Here is a 6000-nt window from a genome sequence, read left to right as displayed (position 1 = left end):
GTTTTTTTTTATTATTATTATTTTATTCTACCATGATTTACACTCTACATCATCTTGTGTTTGACAGTTCGAATGGAGCAGAATATTTTTCAGCTTTTGTGCCAAGGAGTTTTTTAAGAGTTTTTAACAGAAATTCATAAATTGCACGAAGGCTTGAAGTCAAATGTATAATATACGCTGATAGAAAGTGTTTGCACTGGCAACTTCTGAAGTGTTTCAGTTTTTTGAGGGTGGGGATTGTGGAGAGATGGGAAGCAAAAATGTCTTGAGAACTAGTAGAATTATAAACCCAGCATTATGATTTTGAAAACATGCAGTGGACTCTGGAAAAACAAAGTTCTTCTCAAAAAAAAAAAAAAACAACAACAACAACCACCAAAAACCTTATTTCTTTCAAGTTTCATGCTATTTGGCATGTATGCCTCAATTAAAAAAAAATGAACTAGTACACAAGTCAGTAGAAGTGTTAAAGTTTCATAATTTTACTCACAGATATCTTTTTGGGATAAAACAGCTTTAGCCAGGTGTGCATGTTGCTGTCATTTGCATTTTTGAATCATCTTGTGTAATTGTCACCATAAAAGTGTTACTCAGAAATGTCATAGTTTTTTCATCTTTGTGCAAAACATGAAATAGTGTCACTGAGTTTTTGTGTTGAGGTTCCCCCATGTTGCTGCCTACTTTGGCTGCTGTCTCAGTGCAGTGCCAGAGCTAAAAGGAACCAAAGGGACCAGTCTGGCTTCCTTTTGCGTTAGTAAAGCTCCTGCTGGTCTTAGTGCTAGAGGACAAGGCCCAGGGTCAGTCTGTATCATTTGCAGTGGTGCAGGTTTTCTTAGGCCAGTCAGAATGGAGATCCCTGCCGTGTGCCAAAGGTATTCATGAGAAGCATGATAATCCCTGCCCCGTGGAGATTGTTATTCTAACATCTTCTGTCTTAAGAACAGTTATCTTTCTTCTTTGAAGTTATTATGGTGAAAATATCAATACCCATATTCTGGTTTGTTGTACCTAGTAGGTTTCAAAGTACATAGTTTTCCAAAAAAAAAATAATTGATTCAGTACAAATGAAAGCAGAATGACATTTAGCAACAAGGTGCTGAGGCATAGCTGAAAGACAGTGAAGGTACAAGCAGTCTTCAGGAGAACAGTTCAGGGGTATGGATGGATGTAGCTCTGCCTTATGGTCAGGAAACCAGCAGCTGCAGGAAAAGGAAGCTGGACTCCAAACTGATTTAGCAGGTATACCTGTGAAAGTATATTGTCTGAAGCCCGACATGCACACAGTTTAGTGAATAAAAGGTCAGAGGGATTGTCCGTCTGAATTCCCAAATAGTACAAGGATGATCCGTCTCCCAGGTTGAAGAGCATTTTTGGTCAAACTCCTGCTCCCTGTAATGCTGTTCCCCAGCGTAGCATGGTTAGATTTGTGGTTGGCCGAGTTCCTGGTGCAACCTGCAGTTGCTGACTCTGCTTGAGGGTGAGAGAAGGGGGCTGATTATCCCTGCTGAGTGCTGCACCTCTCACACAGGGATCTTAAAACACTTCCAAATCAGAAATGGATTTTGCTTTGCAATTGGAAGGAAAAAAATAAAATAAAATAAAATAAAATAAAAAGAATGAGAGGCCAGCAAAAGCCAAGGCTCTTTTCCAGAAGAGGATTTGGTGGCTTTTTAGAGAGGTCAGTGCCTGCTGTTCCCTTTGTGATCAGCTGAGATCTGAGCGCTCTGCCTTTGGAGAGCCAAGCTTATCAGCCACGTGACCAGATTCCAGCACTGCTATTTAAAGCTCAAAAAACCCCTAGTCAGCTCCTCCCCTGAGTCTGAATATGAAAAATAAATAAATAAAGGGAAAAGGAAAAAAAAAGTCAGATTATTGTGCTTGCTGTCTGGCTTTCTGAACTTCCAATTTTCATAATTTTTACCACAGAAATCTAGAGACCTAAATTTTTTCATGGAAATGAAGACTTTTAATCTGATAACATAACCCTAGAAGCTGTGCGTAAAACAGCAATACTTGTAAGAACTAACCATCCCAAAAGCTACAAAGCACATCCAGAGTAAAACTGGGAATAAAATGATCTCTGGTCTCTGCATGCACTCACCATTAAATGCTTTTTTAAAATTATTATTTTTTATGTACCAGCATTTTCCAAACAGTCATAGCCCTGCCTGCCCCCTCTTCGTGGGAAGGACGAAGGACATTTTGTTGGGACAGAAATCCCTAATAAAGTCTGCGTCTGGACAGCTGGGTACACCTCCCCAAAGGCAATGTGCAGTATGTACAGATCTAGCAGAGACGTACAGCTACAAGGAGCAATCTCAGCACGCAAATAAAATCTGGACTGGAGGGTAAGGAGATTATAAAGATTAAATAAGATGAAAAGAGATGTTTAGAATTATTATTAGCTTCAAAATCTGCACAACCAGAGCAGCAAAGCACTGTCCATATGTTATTTTACATCTACATAGCCTTGATGGCTTTGTTCCTGTCTACACCTTGAATTTAATGTTCTGGTACAATCTGAACACAAAGCAACACTAGCAATAATAAAGTCTGACTCTAGTGAGACAGCACTGGAGGTATTGAATTTGGCTGAAGCAGCTGGAAATAGCATCGTAAATGCAGTAATGTGACAGGAGACACGACACCGACAGTACTGCTGGGTAGAGACAAGTGGGAACACAGAATTTTCTTAAGGAAAACCTGAAAAAATGTTATAATTAAGAATGCGTTAAATTGAGCTTAATGCTAAGATCACACCAGGTCGTCGTGGCTTTTCAGAGAGTTCAAATAAACTCCCTTTGCATCTGTGCTATAAATTTCCTAATCCACACCTGCTCTAATGTGGCAGAGAAAGGTTGCTCACAGCAGCAAAGGATGTGAGATGAGGGGGGAATGGAGAATATGCTAGGGGCTTGCTTTAGGGGATGAGAATAGGATGAAAGCTTTTTCAAAGGAAATACATAAAGATCAAGAAATGGATTTTGCTCACTCTTTCCTAAGAAATCCCCACCTGAGTAATGGGGCTATTCTCTAGAGGAAGATTTGCCTCTGAAAGGGAAGGATGCTGGACCCAGTGCCATCTTGGAGAGTTATACACATTGGTGTGTTTTTTATGTAAAAAAACTGTCACTGAAACAATTCATTGCTATTTTTCAGCTCATGTTAATTCAACTCTTTTGAAATAAATAAACTGTTAGCAATATTGTGATATCGCTTGCACTCTGCCAAGCCTGACGTTGCACTCTGTCAGGGACTGAGCACATGCTCCCAGCCTTGACTTCCATCTCGAGCTTCCGTACCACAGAGCATGCTGCCTTGCTACGTGTATTCACCTCCCTAAGGCATGTGGCCACATCATCAGGGTGCCAAACCCCAATGCTTAATTCCAAGTATGACATTAAAAGAGACCTCCAGCCTTTGGGGGAGTAAAGCAGGAGTAGCCAAAATCCCAGCAGCCCAGAATACACCCACAACCACACTTCATCATTTGAGTCAAACTGAGGAAAAGGTTTCAGCTATAAAGAATGGGAGACTTTAAGATCCTGGATATTTTGATGTTGCATGTGGTTTTTGTTTGTTTGGTTGGTTGGTTTTTAAGTATGGCAGTTCAAAGAGTTGTCTCAAAAAGAATTATTTTAGTTTTGATAAAGGTGAATAATTTAAAAGTTTTAAAAAGTTTAAATAACCCCAAGAAAAAAACCTTCTGAAATGACAGGGCAGAGCACGTGGGCAGAGGACGGCAGGGCTGGGGAGGTCAGACACACTGTGCTCACAGCTAGCAAGAAAGCAAGGTTGGGACAGCTGGCATGACTGGAACGCTGCCATGGAGGGCTACGTCCTTTTTAGGAAAGACAGGCTGGGGAAGCAAGGGGGTGGGGTTTCCCCTTATGTGAGGGAGCAATTAGAGTGTACCCAGCTCCACCTGGGAGAGGGTGAAGGACAAGTGGAGAGCTTGTGGGTGAGAATTAAGGGGTGGGCTGGTATGGGAGACACTGTTGTGGGGGTGTACTACAGGTCACCAGATCAGGAGGATGTGGTCGATGAGGCCTTCTACAAACAGCTGGTAGTAGCCTCACGATCACAGGCGCTTGTTCTCATGGGGGACTTCAATTATCCAGACATCTGTTGGGTAAGCAACTCGGCCAGGCACGAGCAGTCGAAACGGTTCCTACAATGCGTTGAAGACAATTTTCTGACACAGGTGGTGGTGGAGCCGACAAGGCGGGGGGTGCTTCTGGACCTTGTCCTTATCAACAGGGATGGGCTTGTTAGGGATGTGAAGGTTGGGGGCAGCTTGGGATGCAGCGACCACGAGATGGTGGAGTTCAAGATGGAACTTGGTGGAAGAAGTAAGGCTAAAAGCAGGATTGCTACCCTGGACTTTCGAAGAGCCAACTTGGACCTCTTCCGGGACCTGCTTGGAAGTATCTCCTGGGCTAGGTTGCTAGAAGGCAAGAGTGCTTGTGAGAGCTGGGCTACATTTAAACAGCACTTCTTCCAAGCTCAGGATCGGTGCATCCCTAAGAGTAGGAAATCAGGGAAGGGGGGCAGGAAACCTGTGTGGATGAGCAAGGAGCTAATCGATAAGATCAAAAGGAAGAGGAAGGTCTATGAAATGTGGAAAAAGGGCCTGTCCTCTTGGGAAGAGTATAGAAGTGTTGTCAGGGCCTGCAGGGACGCGACAAAGAAGGCTAAAGCCCACCTAGAGATGAGGCTTGCAAAAGAGATAAAAGATAATAAGAAGGTTTTTTTTGAGTATGTAAACAGTAAAAGGAAGACTAGGGATAATGTAGGTCCCTTGCTGAACGAGGGGGGTGTCCTGGTAACAGGAGATGCCGAGGCAGAGATGCTGAATGCTTTCTTTGCTTCAGTCTTTGCTTCAAGGACTCTCCCCCAGGACTCCTCAACCCTGGTGGGGGGAGAAAGGGGCTGGGAAATGGAGGGCTCCCCTGTAGTTGACCCGAGGGTAGTTGGGGAGCGCCTGAGTGGGCTCAACACACACAAATCCATGGGTCCCAATGGGATGCATCCATGTGTGCTAAGGGAGTTGGCAGAAGTGATCGCCGAACCGCTCTCTATCATCTTTGAAAGGTCCTGGAGAACAGGAGAGGTGCCTGAAGATTGGAGGATAGCCAATGTCACTCAGGTCTTCAAGAAGGGCAAGAAGGAGGATCCGGGAAACTACAGGCCAGTCAGTCTCACCTCTGTCCCTGGAAAGGTGTTGGAACTGCTCGTTCTGGATGTCATCTCCAAGCAATTGGAAGAGAAGAATGTTATGAGGAGTAGTCAGCATGGATTTACCAAGGGGAAGTCATGCTCGACCAACCTCGTTGCCTTCTATGATGACATCACCAGCTGGGTAGATGGGGACAGATCAGTGGATGTCATCTACCTTGACTTTAGCAAGGCTTTCAATACTGTCTCCCATGACATCCTGATAGCAAAGCTGAGAAAGTGTGGGATAGAGGAGTGGACGGTTAGGTGGGTTGAGAACTGGCTGACTGGCCGAGCTCAGAGGGTGGTGATCGGTGGCGCAGAATCTGGCTGGAGACTTGTGACTAGCGGTGTTCCCCAGGGGTCGGTGCTGGGTCCGGTTTTGTTCAACATCTTCATCGACGACCTTGATGAGGGAATAGTGTCTGCCCTCAGCAAGTACGCCGATGACACGAAGCTGGGAGGAGTGACTGACACGCCAGAAGGTTGTGCCGCCATTCAGTGAGACCTGGACCAGCTGGAGGGATGGGCAGGAATAAACCAAATGAGGTTTAATAAGAGCAAGTGTAGAGTCCTGCACCTGGGAAGGAACAACCGGATGTATCAGTACAGGCTGGGGGACGACCTGCTGGAGAGGAGCTCTGAGGAGAAGGACCTGGGGGTCCTGGTGGACGACAGATTGACCATGAGCCGGCAGTGTGCCCTCGTGGCCAAGAGGGCCAGTGGGATCCTGGCGTGCATTAAAAGGAGCGTGGCCAGCAGGTCAAGGGAGGTGATCCTCCC

This window comes from Cygnus olor, chromosome 23 (assembly GCF_009769625.2).
Source record: "Cygnus olor isolate bCygOlo1 chromosome 23, bCygOlo1.pri.v2, whole genome shotgun sequence".
Taxonomy (NCBI): domain Eukaryota; kingdom Metazoa; phylum Chordata; class Aves; order Anseriformes; family Anatidae; genus Cygnus; species Cygnus olor.
Note: the sequence above shows the minus strand (reverse complement) of the source record.